Genomic DNA, 16,396 nt, shown 5'->3' on the forward strand with positions numbered 1-16,396 from the left:
TGAAGGTCCATGTCCGTTTTAGTGTTACTGGTAATGGTGGCAATGTGGTTCAAAGGCTATCATAAACACGACAAAGCATCCAAGGAGGTTCAGCTGGATGCATCATTCAAACGGCTGAACTTTCTGACATCTCCTTTATCTCTCTTCAGGAAAGAGATATCAGGTGTGCCATTAAAAATTCCGCGAATGCATTGGTTTTCACCACTGAACTAGAGAAATAGATGCATTTATATTTTTATTCTGGGTGTGAGGAAACTACAGTATAAGACATCAGCAAGTCTAGTTTCATAGGAGTGAGAACTTCTGTTGACAGCTTTTTCAAAGGAGAGAGATGCAGTGTTCTCTGTGGAGGTGAGACTAGCTTAGCTTCATAAGCCCCTGAAACGAATGGAAAATGAAATGTTGTTGTGAGCAATTATTAATATATAATTAAATGTCAGGCTACATCCATCTTGCTCATCATTTTCTTTTCATTTCAAGCTTTAATTTGGGTGGCTCAGAAAACCAGGAGCTGAGCTGTTTTCTACACAAAAGATAGAGTTATCACAAGGATTTTTTGATATACTACTAGCAACACTACTCAGAAAATGAAACCAAAATATCTTTTTCCTGAAGTTTTACTTACAAAACTGGTCAGATGTTCCACCCAGAACAGAAAAAAAAGAGAGATGGAGAGAGCATGAAAGAAATCAGGACATTTAAATCAACCAGAAAACAGCATCCTGAAGTAGCTGCTGATTTGCAGCAAGCAGAGCTATCAGAAACGAGCACAACTAAAATGGTGAAGATTTCTTGCACTGGACTCTTGCCTGAGCTATACCCAAGTAAATCATCAATGCAGCTGGGACAAGAAGGTGACCCAGGTGCTAAATTAATATCTTGGTAAGACTTCAGTAGGGTTTGTACTGGTTATCCACACTGAGAATGAGCATTCGAGATGGTAGACAGGTCCCAGAGTGAGGTTCAGGCAGATGGTTGCTCACCCAAGACAAACAGATGTTTGCAAAATTCCCCCACCAATTACTGAAGAGTTATACTCACAGCTCGAAACACAGAAAATATTTGTGCGATGTGGCAATAACATTCGTCCCATGTGCTCCTAGGAAAAAAGGTTTGAAGACCAAAGACTAAAGGGATTTTTATTCGGAAAGATAATCTGCTTCTGCACTCAGGATTTCCCCTGCTCCATGAGCTGAATGAGAAAGGGCGGCAGGGAAAGGGAAAATGGAGTGATACCATCTTTCAGATGCTGCAATGGATCCATAGTGCCTGTCACAATAGCTGTGATCTCTTCCCATCTGAACTGCCAGGGACGTGAAAGGAGACCATTCAGCAGGGTATTTATGATTCACACTTTTGTCTTTATAGATATCAAAACACATAGTTTCATAAGCAGGGAAAGTAACGAAGTATCATTTCCAAAGGATCTTTCCCATATAGTCTCTTGGGACGTTAATAGGATCCTTCACCTTTATCTAACAGTCAGAAACCTTATGGGAACTTAATATCTTTGATGTATCAGCCTAGCTAGCAAGCTTGGTTGAAATTAGCCAAGAAGTTCAAAAGTGATTTGGAGGGGAATAAAATGAAGAATCGAACAGAAGATGACTAAATAGAAATATACGTGTTGTCTTTGATAAGAAATAAATAAACGTTTGTTCTTGAGGCAAACATTAAAATTATTAACGTTTGAAAGCCATTAACTACTGTTCCATCAGCACTGGTACCTGGATCATGTTCTCCACAGGAAGCTGAAGAGGGGATAAAATGCTTGGACATTGTTCTTTCAGATCAGTTCAGGTACATTAGTGCAGTGCTGGTCAGTGTTTCCTCATCCAAACTATGAGTAGAGAACTTCACCACTGCTGCTTGGGAGTTTGGTCTTGGCTTCCTCCTTTTGCCTGTTTTTTCTCCCTCCTCTCAATCTCCCTGCCCCATTTATGTGCTGGATTTGCTACAATGCTACAATGCAAAGCTCACTGCCCATGCAGCAAGCCTGGGTAACAGCCACTGGGAGGACAAGCATCTCATCAAAGCAGAAGGTGGAGAAGTTTATTCACATACATATTTGCAACTGAGATGAACTACTTGTTTCAACCGTATAAACGAGGGAAAAGTTATTGCTAATACACATGACCACTTTTAGATGTGTTTTTAATTCACAGATCCCAAGGCACTTGGTACTTTATAACTATTCCTATTTATAGGGAGGATAAGAAAGAAAAAGTAAAATTATTTCTTAAAGATAATCTACCCAGAAAGAAATAGGACTAGGCAGAGGCCTTAGCACCCATCTCTTTGCCCATAAAACTGTCTCCTAGACAATTTTTGTCCCTTTACTGTAAGGTTATTGCATTGTATGAGGGCAGTAGCTGAAACCTGAATACCACTTTCATACAAAAAACATTCATCACAAACATAAACTTTTATTTTGTCTTGTGCTCTTTTTTCTTTTTTAAAAATTTATTTTAATAAGCAATCCCCCTATTTTTTAATATTATTTTATTAAAAAAACTCCACAGCACCAAGGATGAAAAAGTCACACGTCGATTCTAAATGTCATCTGCTTCAAAAAAAGCACTATGCTGGTAGTTATACGGATACCCAGAAGATCATGAATGGATGAGCATTCATTTAAAATATATCTGGCTGTGGTTTGCTCTGCCTTAACTGAGAGTGGAACCTGGCCTCATTCATTAGAGTACTTTTTGGAGGAAAGCTAAAATAAGCTTTTTTATTTCTGAGCTAGGCTGTAGGACAGCATGGGCTTGGTTCTTGCTACATCGCCTGAGATGCTCAGCACTCAAGTGGCAAATCAGCAAAGAGCTAACGCTTAAGAGTCTGCATTGTCCTGCTGACATCACTAGGGCCTCTCACACGGCTAAGTCAAGTATATGTTTCTGTATTAAGATCAAAGCACCTTGAATGACCATGAGGTAGAAGCTGTAAAATGACAGAAGAACTTGTGTTTTGCTTGGGATTGTTTGGATTTTTTTTATTGGTAAAGTAGAATTTTGAGTAGTCCATATGTGAACTAGTGACCAGCTGATCAAAAAGCTAGTGCAGACCATCAGTGAAAAATGACTTATCCTCCTTTTCACACAGATTAAACGTTTATGCTGTGGCACCATTATTGTGCAGTTTGAGTTTGAATGTGGATATAAAGGTTGATGCGTGTCTCAGATTATAACTTAAAGGAGGAAAAAAGAATTATTAAAAACATGTACATACACATATGCATTTTTCTCTAAATATTAGCTATATATGTCTTTCTATCTATTTCATAGAATATATACTTATTATATATAAAGTATACTTTATATGCCTATGGATTTGTGTGCAGTGTATAAATACATATTGTACATAAATGATTTATTATAGACATATCAACATTTCTAGATTACACTGCATAGTAGATGAGCTGTCATTAGCACAAAAAAAGGATACACAGCTTTTCAACAAAAGAAGAGAATGAGGCTGCCAGAGTGTTGCAGTGGTTTGGGTGGTTTTGTGTTCATGCATGTGTGTGTGCGTGTGTGTATCTCTGTGTGTGTCTATTTTTTTTTTTTTAGCATCCATCCCTGCCAATCTTTGCACTGCCAGTAGGGAAAATCATATCCATGGCAACCAACTGCACCATTCCTACCCACATCAATGACGCCTCCAATCTAAACTGTCAAATATTCTATGCACATCATGTAAAATAGGTCTCTTTTCCTTATAGCTCTGTGCATCTAGTTTCCGTGGCTACATGTTTATGCAAATGAGAATTGTCCTTTTTCTCTCAGGTTGATTGAACGCTGAATTTGTTTTGCACCTTGGCAATGCAAAGCCAAGCTGTCTTGCCACCTGGTATACCACATAATTGCAAAAGTTATATTATAATGATCACTCTTCTTAAATTAGTCTGATAATACCAACTGCCTGGCTTGTGAGGAAGACTTGGAGTGTGCTTTAAAAGAAGAACATTAATATGGGGCTGAGATATGTGAATAATGTTTAATTGGCTCTCTCTCTAGAGTGTACTAATTTTTGGGACTGGAAAGTTATCATTTGATTTGTTCCTTACAGATAGTGAAAAGGAGAAAACATCCTTCGTAAATCCTGAATGAATATTAGCCACCATTTTTTGTACAAAGACCTAAAATTCCAAGGATTGCCCTTTTCCTACTTGGCAGGAAAAAAGAATAGCCCATCAAACACTCTAGGCTTCTGTCCCACATTTAATGGACATACAGTCAAATCCTCTTTCTTTGGTCTCCTTTGAGAGGCGATTCCTTCAACAACCTACAAATAACCTACAATAACCCTACAAATCCCACAGGAATGCTGACCAGAGGAACCGAGGTTCCTCAAACAAAACCTGCACACAGCGATGCTGAGCCCCTCTATCATGTTCCCACCCGTAGTGCTGAGTTGGGAGCAGAAGATACTTCCAGTCTCAACCAGCCACAGCAAGCCCCAGACTGGTGCAAGGCTTCGCCTCTTCATGCAAAGAAGGTCTGGATGTCAGGACCTTGACAGTGTTACCAGTAAATAAAAAGTACTGGACAAAAGATACAGCATTAAAAAAGGATGTTCTCTTGAAGTAAAGGCCTTTTGGTGGCATTTTTGTTTGATCTGCAAGAATAATTTGGTGCCTAAGACTTTCTTGTATGCCGTGGGCTGTAGGAAGGGTGAAGCAGTTGCATAAGTCTGGGACTCAGCAGTGTAATCATCAAAAGCAAAATTGTTCTTGTCGAGAAAAACAACCCCAAAAATGTAACTAACAGTGAATATACAAAAGAAATGGGATTCCTTTTGGCACAAATGCTCTCATTTGAACAATAGCGCATAAGTGCACTTACATTTCACAAAGTTTTAACTGATTAAAGACAAAATATTTATTTGGAAAAAAGTGTACTCGCAAAGAAAAATGCATGTCTTCCTGTGAATAACAATCCTCTGTCAACTTATATCACTTTATCATACCTTAACTAGTAAAGTGTAATACACACAGTGCTGTACATACAGCACATTACACCTGTGAATCCAGTACAAGTTGCACTGGTGAGACTGAGCGCTGGTGCTTTATCCCTTTCTGTGGAATTAAGAAGCTCATTAAAGTATTATTCCATGGACAGGCTGTGTCTGGGATGGTTGTCTCCAAAGGTGTGTTCCAGTAGGACAATTTTAGCACCAATTTCCAAAACACCAGCTTGCTTTTTCTGAAGGGAGCATGTGGAACTGTGAAAGGTCACTGCAGACATTAAAAATCAGGGTTTCCCCTGGCCCAGGGGGATCTATGAGATGTGAGATATGAGATGGCCCCACCGGAGCCATCAGCTTCCATTTGAGGTTTCCAGACAAGTTGCTGTTGAATGGAGAGGTGGTGGGAACCCATACTCTGCTTGTGGCTGCTCTAGGAAAGCTCCTCAGCCAGACACTGAGAAAGATAGGAACGTGATGGAGAGAGAAACGACATTTAAACCACAAATGACTTTCTGTCTATACACCAATACTTTAGGGTTCACTTCCTGTGATGCTTATCCAGAGTTTCACGCAGAAAGTCAGAATGAGTACACCCACGTAGCATTCCGAAGGCATGTAGTCCTTAGGCCACCTGTTAGACCAGGCTCACTGTCTACCCAGATAACAAGCTTTCTTCCTATCTGCTTGTGGTTTTTCCCTCAGTTACTGACTCTTTAAGACTTCAGATAACCATGTCCAAAAACGAAGGTTTGAAAGAAGATTCAGACACTCTATGATGGGTATTCCAGACTAGGAGCATCTTTAATGTGTGGATGCATTGAAATACCATTTAACTGTATTAAACACAAACAGGGAGCTGAACCAATATCGTGCAGTTTCACAGAATCACAGAATCACAGAATGTTAGGGATTAGAAGGGACCTCGAAAGATCATCTAGTCCAATCCCCCTGCCGGAGCAGGATTGCCTAGAACATATCACACAGGAACACATCCAGGCGGGTTTTGAATGTCTCCAGAGAAGGAGACTCCACAACCTCTCTGGGCAGCCTGTTCCAGTGTTCAGTCACCCTCACCGTAAAGAAGTTTTTCCTCATATTTATGTGGAACCTCCTGTGTTCCAGCTTGCACCCATTGCCCCTTGTCCTGTCAAGGGATGTCACTGAGAAGAGCCTGGCTCCATCCTCATGACACTTGCCCTTTCCATATTTATAAACATTAATGAGGTCACCCCTCAGTCTCCTCTTCTCCAAGCTAAAGAGACCCAGCTCCCTCAGCCTCTCCTCATAAGGGAGATGTTCCACTCCATTAATCATCTTCGTGGCTCTGCGCTGGACTCTCTCTAGCAGTTCCCTGTCCTTCTTCAACTGAGGGGCCCAGAACTGGACACAATATTCCAGATGCGGCCTCACCAGGGCAGAGTAGAGGGGGAGGAGAACCTCTCTTGACCTGCTGACCACACCCCTTCTAATCCACCCCAGGATGCCATTGGCCTTCTTGGCCACAAGGGCACACTGCTGGCTCATGGTCATCCTGCTGTCCACTAGGACCCCCAGGTCCCTTTCCCCTACGCTGGTCTCCAACAGGTCTGTCCCCAACTTGTCCTGGTACATGGGGTTGTTCTTGCCCAGATGCAGGACTCTACACTTGCCCTTGTTATATTTCATTAAATTTCTCCCCGCCCAACTCTCCAGCCTGTCCAGGTCTCTCTGAATGGCTGCGCAGCCTTCCGGTGCATCAGCCACTCCTCCCAGTTTGGTGTCATCAGCGAACTTGCTGACAGTGCACTCTATTCCCTCATCCAAGTCATTAATGAATATATTGAACAGTACTGGTCCCAGTACCGACCCTTGAGGGACTCCGCTAGACACAGGGTAAGTTTTCACAATGGTAAGTTTTGCATCTCTGATATTTCCATAACTTTGTGTTTGGGACAAAGAGGATTTATTAAAAATTTGTTATGAAAAAAATTTAGTCATAGATTTTAAATTATGAAGTACAGAGCAGGATCCTAGTCCCAAGAAGAACAAAGACTAAAGGCATGTGAGTATAAATACACTACATGCAAACCCATGAAGTGGGCTGGAGCCAATGAAGTGGAGCTCTTTGCAGAGCAGATAAGTTTTTCAGGGTCTTTTCAAAGAATTAGGTGGAGGGCTATTAATGTGCCGATTTTTCCAGGTGTATGAAGAAAACAATTTTTTTTTACCTGGGGTTAGCAACATTAACAAGCATTTTTGTCTTTTTTTGCCATTAATGATACTACAGCATCCTTTTACAGAGTTATTCATGCTGACATGCAAGGCAGTGAGCAGTACAGATTCAAAGTGCAAATCAAAATTATATACATAAGAATAAAACTGCAGCTTCTCTTGCTGTTACCCACCTGGCAATCCTCACAACCTTTCCTGAGCTATCGTTCTCATCACCAAAGCCACACGTTCATACATCACTGCGCCTTACTACTTAGGTGTCTTTGATTACCACTTCTGTTCAAAAGAAAGGTGTGTTTGTCTCAGTAAAAATAGCCTGCAGTAGAGTGAATGGAAAGGAAGTCTTTTTGCTTATACATATATCATATCTGCATATACATTTGAAAATGCAGGCCAAATTAACAGGATGATATAATCCTCTACAAGAGTGGACGCAAGTTTCAATCACTGGAGCTTGGGACAGGATAACAGACTAGTGTTCTTTCCTGAAATGTCACAGAATCACAGAATCACAGAATCACAGAATGTTAGGGATTGGAAGGGACCTCGAAAGATCATCTAGTCCAATCCCCCTGCCGGAGCAGGATTGCCTAGACCATATCACACAGGAACGCGTCCAGGCGGGTTTTGAATGTCTCCAGAGAAGGAGACTCCACAGCCTCTCTGGGCAGCCTGTTCCAGTGTTCGGTCACCCTCACCGTAAAGAAGTTTTTCCTCATATTTATGTGGAACTTCCTGTGTTCCAGCTTGCACCCATTGCCCCTTGTCCTGTCAAGGGATGTCACTGAGAAGAGCCTGGCTCCATCCTCATGACACTTGCCCTTTCCATATTTATAAACATTAATGAGGTCACCCCTCAGTCTCCTCTAAGCTAAAGAGACCCAGCTCCCTCAGCCTCTCCTCATAAGGGAGATGTTCCACTCCCTTAATGTCTTTTTAAAAATACCTCTAAGGATAAAAGGAAAAGAAGTGGTGTGATATTTTTATTGCTGTGACAGTCAGGAGTGAGGAGGATACATTAATAAGATATGATAACTGCTAATAATAGAATCCCTGGTCTCAGTCCTTTGTCACCAGCTGGAGTGTTCCTATGAACACCGATGATGTCATACTGATGTGAAAGCTATGAGATCAAATGTGTTCACTTATTTAGGAAGGCAAATGTAATCACGCACACAGTGAAAAATCAGGAGGCCACTTTGTACATGAGTATTCACTATAGGACCCAGACACTAATATTAAAGAGAAAGTTCTCAGGACTAGTTTTTCCACCTTCAGCACCAGTGCTCTCAGAAGGCAACAGGAAGATGTTTCCCAACCATAACCATCCACAAAAACACCATTCAAATTATTATTTGTGCATGAGAAAACAGTTTGCTTACTGCCTGGTCTGGGAGTCTGCATATACTGAAGTGTGTAAAATGTAGCCAGAGCTCTGACAAACAATGTCCTCATTCATGGAACGGTCTCTTTTCAGATGCTGTTGCAGCACTGAAGCTTGACCAACAGTTTCTCTGACATCAAAGGATGTTCCGGCATACAGCTGAAGAAACCATCAGTCTGGCTTTGAAGAAGAGAGAAGCGAAGGGTCACCGTGGTGCTGAGGTTCACACTAGTCTGTTTCCCTTCAGATGAAATAAAAAAGTAATTCTATTTCTTTAATGACAATATATAGTTTGGACCCAGGGAAGGGAAGATGAAAATTACATTTAAATAAGTCTAAATCCATGGTCTAGAGCTATACCTGTTATAAATCAAGACAGAAGTAAGTGACAAGTTTCTTGTTTTGAATGAACCTACATATGCATTAATATCCTAACCTGTAGCCATGTCGTGCTCTACCAGCATCATTATCAACATCATCATCATCATCATCATCATAGCTTTTGACTGATTTTTGTCCTACTGTGGATCTCAACCTATTCTTAGTAAGTTCGTTTACTGAAAGTATGTTCATGTTCAAATGATGCAGCGGGCAGAGCCAAGACAATTTTCTACAACACCCTAAGTTCTTTATGGTCTCAGGGAACTGTCTGCATTACATCCAGCATATTTGACCAAGGTGTGAAATGCATTTTCTTTCATAGTTTGAATGGAGTGCCTGCACCAGCTGAGTCAATATCAAAGGGATTATGTCTTCCAACTCATGAACCCATACACTCCTCACTAGGTTGTATGCTGAAGATGCAAAAAGCCAAATTCCTTGATTATCTCTTGCTGATCTTTACATTGTCTGTTCCAAATCTGAAATTGTAAGGTTACTTACAACTGCAATAAAATTCTTTGCCTTTACATAAAGCTTTGTTGTATTGTCATAAATTCTAGATGACACCACTCATTTTCTTCATGTTCGTGGAAGTTCATCAACACACAAACCAATTCTGTTCAGATTTGATCTAAATAGTCACTTTGGCCTGGAAACATTTTTTTTCTTTTAGGCTGTTATATGGTCTGAATTGCAGTAGACAATCTGAGACTGAGGAACAAGGGATACCAAATCAAGAGGCAAAACCTTAGCATAATCAATATGTAAACAAACACAAAATGAGATCAGTCTATGGAACATCATTAGTTCATTCAATTTGCAAGTGTCTTCCAATCACCAGTGGTATTTGTCATTTTCTACAGAGTTGTTATTAATGTCTTTATTGTTTGCTTAATTGAAGTTAGACTCTGTCATTAGCAGCTCCATCTTGTGTCATTCAGAACTTTCAAATGAATTTGTCTTTGGTGTGAATAATGATATTCCGGCACCTCCAGTCAGACTGAACAGCAATCAAATGAACCTTTTAAAACAGTATAATGCTTTGAAGAATCAACCCTCCCCTTCCTATCAGCAACTTTCTTATTATTCCCACTTCCGAGAAAGTGCCATTTTCTAGATCAACTCATAAAGTTCCTCGTATGGACAGTGGGTAAACATGGTGCCTGTGGGAATCTGATGAGATAAAACTGGGGGACAGAAGAGGCTGCAGAATCCACAAATCACAGAAAATGGTTTATGTTTTCCAATCAGCTACACTTATTACTGCTTTTGGCACCTTAATGAAGGATAGTGTAAATTCATACCAGTCTGGCTTGGTTATTAGTGAATGACCATTATTCCACCAATCTCATCCTTCAGCATTGTCAAAACCTTGGCTGACAATATTGTTTAAGCTCATATCCAGTAGGAATATTCATCAGTTAGCCACACGCTTTTATAACAGGATATGCATGTCTGGGTGCAATATCCACAGAACGGCAACACAGGCAACAACAATTCTTCAGCAGTCCATTTCTTTTTTAAACATATCAAACAAACAGTTGTCAGTAGTTCCTAATGACCAATGTCAGCACTTTCTCTCTCATGATTGCAGAGATGCTGGCTCTTTTCACCATAACAGTCATCCATCTAAGGCATCACGGATACCTCTTATTTCATTTTGTGTTCCCGATCCTAAATACTTCCCATTTTTTATATGCCATCAAGTATAAAAGAACAAGTCTTGAGCATGTTCACAAATCAAACCTTTATTTTCTTCTTTCTCATGTTTAGTAAACAGTAAATTCAATTCACCCTTATTCTCATCAAGCCTATTTTACTGTTTCTTTTTTCTTACACCTGCAACGTTCCTTCTAAAACTGAGTATAGATAGCCCAAAAACTTATGACTTGTTAGTTCAAAACTGTGTATTTTTCTAAGTGTTCTTCCACCTGTTATTTAATAATAGTTTAATCTGCAAGGTTTCCAACTCATCATGACTTTCAAATTAGCTATACCTCTTTTTCCTGTTCTTCTAAGTTTATAAGTTAACTTATAAATGCAGTTCATCTACTCAGCCACTTTACAATTCATCACTGATTTCCCTATTCTACCTTATTTATAAATAGATCTGTTTATCTAGTGTTTGTACTGATACATTTGAAACCTCTTTGTAATTCCCATACAGTGTTGCATTATTCTGACAACTGACTTTCTAAGTGGAATATGGGCTTTATGTGCACGCTCACTAATTCTATATCAAACCTTAAACATAAAATCTGCCCAGCCTTATTGATGAAAATTGCCACTGCTCTGCCATAGGCTGCTGAGTTTTCAATACAAAATCGACATTTTTATTTGCCATCCAGGCAAATGAGACATTGAAGATCAGGTCACACTGTTTTCCACATCCTCGTGCCATATCATCAACATAAATTCACCTCATACCGAGTTGGAGATGGAAATCCCACTGACTAATGTGTGTGAAGGTGTAAATCTAGTTTATAACATCTTAATTTTTGGAGTCAGTATGGTAGGAGAAAAGAATCCATTTTGGCCTTCAGATCCATTTTGATCAGAGAGGAGAATCCATTTTGACTTTCAGATCCTATGTTAACTTCTGAAGGTTAGAAAATGATCGTTCCACTTGAACGAAAAACAAGTAAACTAGGAGTTAGTGAAACACAATAAATCTCTTCTTAAAGCACTTTTTCTACACTGTTTGCAGATAATTGCCTTCTACATGCTATGAGTTTATTTTGCTTGTCTTTTTCTGTTTTGTTGACCTTATTTTCACTTTTTGTACCTTATCAAGACTAGTTCTGATTCTCTGCCATTTTGTTAATCTGTTTCAGCACATTTAACCTAAGTGACCCAAACACCAAAAACCCTGACAGCTTCTTCAAAGAAATATATTCAGTGCACCCACATGCTCCAAAGATTTGCATGGTATCATCTAATGATGCACATTAAAGCCCAGATTTTGCACGGAGCTAGGATCTTTGGGAAGCCATTTCTGATGTCCCTTATACCATTATAATTTCAATGAGGTTAAATTTATCCCAGTATAACAGAAAGAGTGAATCTTGTCCTAAACATCTAAAAACCTAACTTAGCAATATAGCCAATTTCTGAAACACAGATTTTTTTTCATCATGCACAATGTTATTCCCCTAATCAGGACCCAAGTATTATACACTCCGTTTAAATCATAAAGAACAACTAAGTACACTCTAAAAAATGTATAAAGGTAGCAGATTTTCTTAGTGTTTGACCTGAAACCTTAAAAACCTAATATCCTTCCTGGTATTACACACCCATCAGAAATAGATTTTTAATTTGGTATAAAGTCTGAGATGCAAACCAGACAACTTTTGCAATTGAAAATCTCATTAATGAGCCTTCCTTGTGGACCAAAAATGGATCTGTGGAGCAGTCTTATGTTGTTCTAGTTCTCAGGAGTTTTTTTCCCCCAAATTTTTTTAAAATGAATGCAAATTCTGGGGGAATGAGAAACTCTGAAGCAAGTCTATTGCCCTGTTACTGAAACCCAGTTGAATGTGAAATCTGACAGATTATCAAAGAGTTTTATGAAATGCCTCAAATTATAATTTGAACACCAGACCCTTAATTAGTGGTAGAGAAAATACACTTTCTCCTACTGAATTAACAGCTCCCCACTTCAGCAGGCAACAGAACTAGTTAGTTTTGAAAATGATCTTAATAAATAATTTAAGACTTTAACAATATAGAAGGGTTCATTAAGATGAAACCTAGGGGTTCAGAAGAAGAGACAAGTTGGTGGCTCCAAGTACTGTTTCACTCCTGTTTGAGGGATACTTCAGCTGGTACATCAGGAGGGAATTGAGCTGCTGTGAATGCTGCACTGCAAAGGGAATTGTACCAGACTCATCTTTTTCATTCTGCAGAATTTTGCTGGAAAATGGTGGAATTGGAACAACATTGTGCAATGCAGCTGTGTCACCACATCTCTGCATTTGGTTAAGAAAAGAAAAAAAGGCTGCAGGTTTTGCATCACAAATTTTGCATATTTTTGATGTCCAATTAATTTCTATTCAGAAACTGGTTTTCCCAGAAATGTCTTTATGAACACTCAACAGAAACTCTTATTTCTCAGAGAAAAAAAAAACAGATGCAGAATAATTTAGAATGCTCAAATATAGAAGCAAGTCCACCCCGACACTCCAGAAAAATATTTATTTGGCTCCAATGTGGATTGAAATAAAAAATTAAAAAAAAAAAGGAGGAAGCAATTTAAAAAAAAAATCATTTATTTTTCACACAACAAATATTTCCTTCATGGGATACCATCAGGTGACAGAGGAACTTCTGAAAGGGAAGGGACAAAATGAAACAGTGTGATGTTTAGTCTTTAAACCGGACAAACGTTTCAAAGTACATTTGCTTTTGTACATACTCACAGAAACAGAATTCTGGGATTATTTGGCTGAGAAACGAAGTTCCAGTCCTGCTGATATTAGATTGTTTATGCATTTCAGGGTGGGATTTGACTGTGGGTACAAGTAATAGCAAAGAATTTTTTGCAGAAGGAAGGTAAGAATCAAAAAGAAATATATAAATTGAAATGTTCATCTCTTTGTCTTTAGCTTTCAAGAATGGGAACAGACAACCTGCATCACTTTCATGAGATGTGATCTGAGCTGCATCCTCTCCTGAGATTTCCTCTGTGGCTCACCAAGAGACGAAAAAGGATCTATAATCCAGAAGGTTTTACATAAGAAACACATAGAATTTATAGTGTTTCTCTGCCAACATTCTAAACAGGAAAATAAGGAGGCAAAAGTAAGTCCGGTACTTTTTAAAAAGGAAAATCTTCCCATGATCATTGTAGAGCTTACTTTACATGTATTGTGACTGATTGATGTGTTTTGTCTTTGTTTTCTTGCAAACAATATCCTTCACATGTAAACTAACTGTCCATAGCAAATGAATGAACACATTTTTCTCCCCTCTTTTTTCACACAGTGGTGTGAATGTTTGCATTCCAGGAATGACCTCGAAAAGGAGGGACTCGTATATATAGGCTAGTAATGATAATAGCAGTAAAGCTGTTACATTGCAAGAATGGAGTTCAGACAGTTTGTACAGGTGCAAGAAAACTGAACAAAGTGCTCCAGAATAGCAGCTGCACTAAAACAGCAATTGCACTCCTGATAAACCTTCAAGAAGAGTTTTGATCTGAGAAACTTTAAAAACATGAAAACCTGAGAAAGACTGAAGAAGGTTCCTGAGATTATTCATGCAAATTGTTTAAAGAATTTGCTGCAGCCATCATGAACTTCTGCATGTGTTTGTTTTTCAGAAACACTCATTCAATTACATTTTACTTGCATGAGTATCTGCAAAAAGCGAATTTCACACCTGCGTGCACAAATATTTGAAGAAAATGAATGGCAGATCCATAGCTGTGTATTCATGCAAGAAAAGCCCATGCGCTAATCTAATCAGGCAATTTACACAATGCCATGAGACAAATCTGCGCAATCACAAAGAACCTAAACATTAAACCGTGAGTATAAAGAGAGATCCATTTCTGAGCACTTCAAATGGAGATGGCAATAACATTTGCCAAAATACTAATGAGTATGTCACACCAAATCAAATTAAAAAAATAAAATTAGGATATTCCACAAGCAGCAAAAGGAGCTAATTTTATTGAATAAAATATTACTTGTGAATTATTCACTCAGCATTAATATTTGGTTTATAATTGATACTGATTAATTCCATTCTGCAGCCATGGAGAAATCCATGAAATGCTTTATTTCTATCTTTAAATATATCTTAACTCTTAGTTTTATAACTGTTTCAGTAGCTTGAGAGATCTATATTATCTACATTTTTCCAGAAAATGTATCACAAGACTGCATCAGGAAGATTCTTCTCCTGCAACTGGAAGGCTCCCTCCAGAGACTGGGATGAGTTCATTTCCCTTGGCCAGCCTGTCTAAGCAGATTCAGAAAGGAACGATACCCCATCTTCTGATCCTCCTCTTCTTGTCCTCTGCTTTCCTTTTTTTTTTTTATATTTGTGCTGCACAAAAACTATTCAGTTTTGCAATTAAATGCCAAACATTGGTATTTTTCATTTTTCCTCATAAACTAGCAAAATACACCGTGAACCCTGAGTGAGAGGCAGCCAATTAATATACACAGGCAATTATTTTGATGTTCAGTGTTGGCCCCTTTCAGGCTGTCTCTTCAACAATTAAACACACCAGAGAGCGTCAAAGGGATAGCTATACCTCTTTGCTGATTCCCTCACATACTTTCTGTGTGCTTTTGAGATGAAAGAGTAGGGACCCCTTCTATAAAAACAACATAATATGTTTGGTGCATAATGTGACGAGGGAGGAATTAGTGAAGGAAAATACACAGTAGTAAAACCTTTCCCTCTGAGATACCACTTTAATGCTATGGTGGCTGAGAATACCATCTATTTTGCCTATACAAATATAACCTTTAAAATTAGCCAAGCCTATAATAGAGGAAAAATCACTGGATTCTTAATGCAAATGACTGGGAGTCAAATATTGTATTTCTCTGTCTGCTAAAAAATACTCCATTTTCTTGGAGAGATCATTTCAATAGTGTGTTTCTAGTTTTCCTTGAAGACAGGAAAGTAATACCTTCCTGATGCGAGCAATAACAGGTTCAATTCTTCAGTGTTCATGACGTGTTCAGATAAGGCAGTGATAAACCCCACATAAAGACTCTTTTTATCAGGTCAAGTTCTCAGTGACTTGAAGTTTGCTGAGATAAATATGGAAAATTAATAAAAAATATGACCGATTACAAATAACAATCCATTTAAACCATTTATTTATGTTTATTTAATGTAGATTACTCACATCTATGTGGTATGATCTCAGGAATGTGGGTTGGATTCTTTTTTTTCTCCTTTTCTCCTCCTCCTTTTTTCCATGCACAATGCCCAGATTAACGGAGCCCTGAGTTATCCAGGGGTTATTATAAAGCACTGAAGTAATGAATAATCATTTATGAGCAAAAGGAAGACCAGGAATATCTGTTGAAGTGGCCTGTGTAAATCATACACTTGGATTATTTAAATACAGGTTTATAATAGTTTAAAACCCTTTTGAATTGAAGGACATTAAATTCCCTATGAAGCTTACAGATAATGCTGCTGTGCCGCAGTTTTGTATATCAGACGTGATTTCAGGTAAAAATACAGTTTTGGGGAAAGACTGTGTGCAGCTGAAAGGTGTTTGCCCCCATAGAGGAATGGGGAATTCTGTTGCAAAATGTATGCCACTAAATGTACAAGATAAGAGCAAAACAGCTGTCCCCCATCCCCAGTACAAGCCTGAGCTAGACTAGGTTGCACAAGATGTGACACTATGTGTGTTAGAGATAAGCACTTATTCCACGGGCTCCCTCCCATCACCAGACTCCTTTTTTCATAAGC

This window comes from Nyctibius grandis, chromosome Z, assembly GCF_013368605.1.
Source record: "Nyctibius grandis isolate bNycGra1 chromosome Z, bNycGra1.pri, whole genome shotgun sequence".
Classification (NCBI taxonomy): Eukaryota; Metazoa; Chordata; class Aves; order Nyctibiiformes; family Nyctibiidae; genus Nyctibius; species Nyctibius grandis.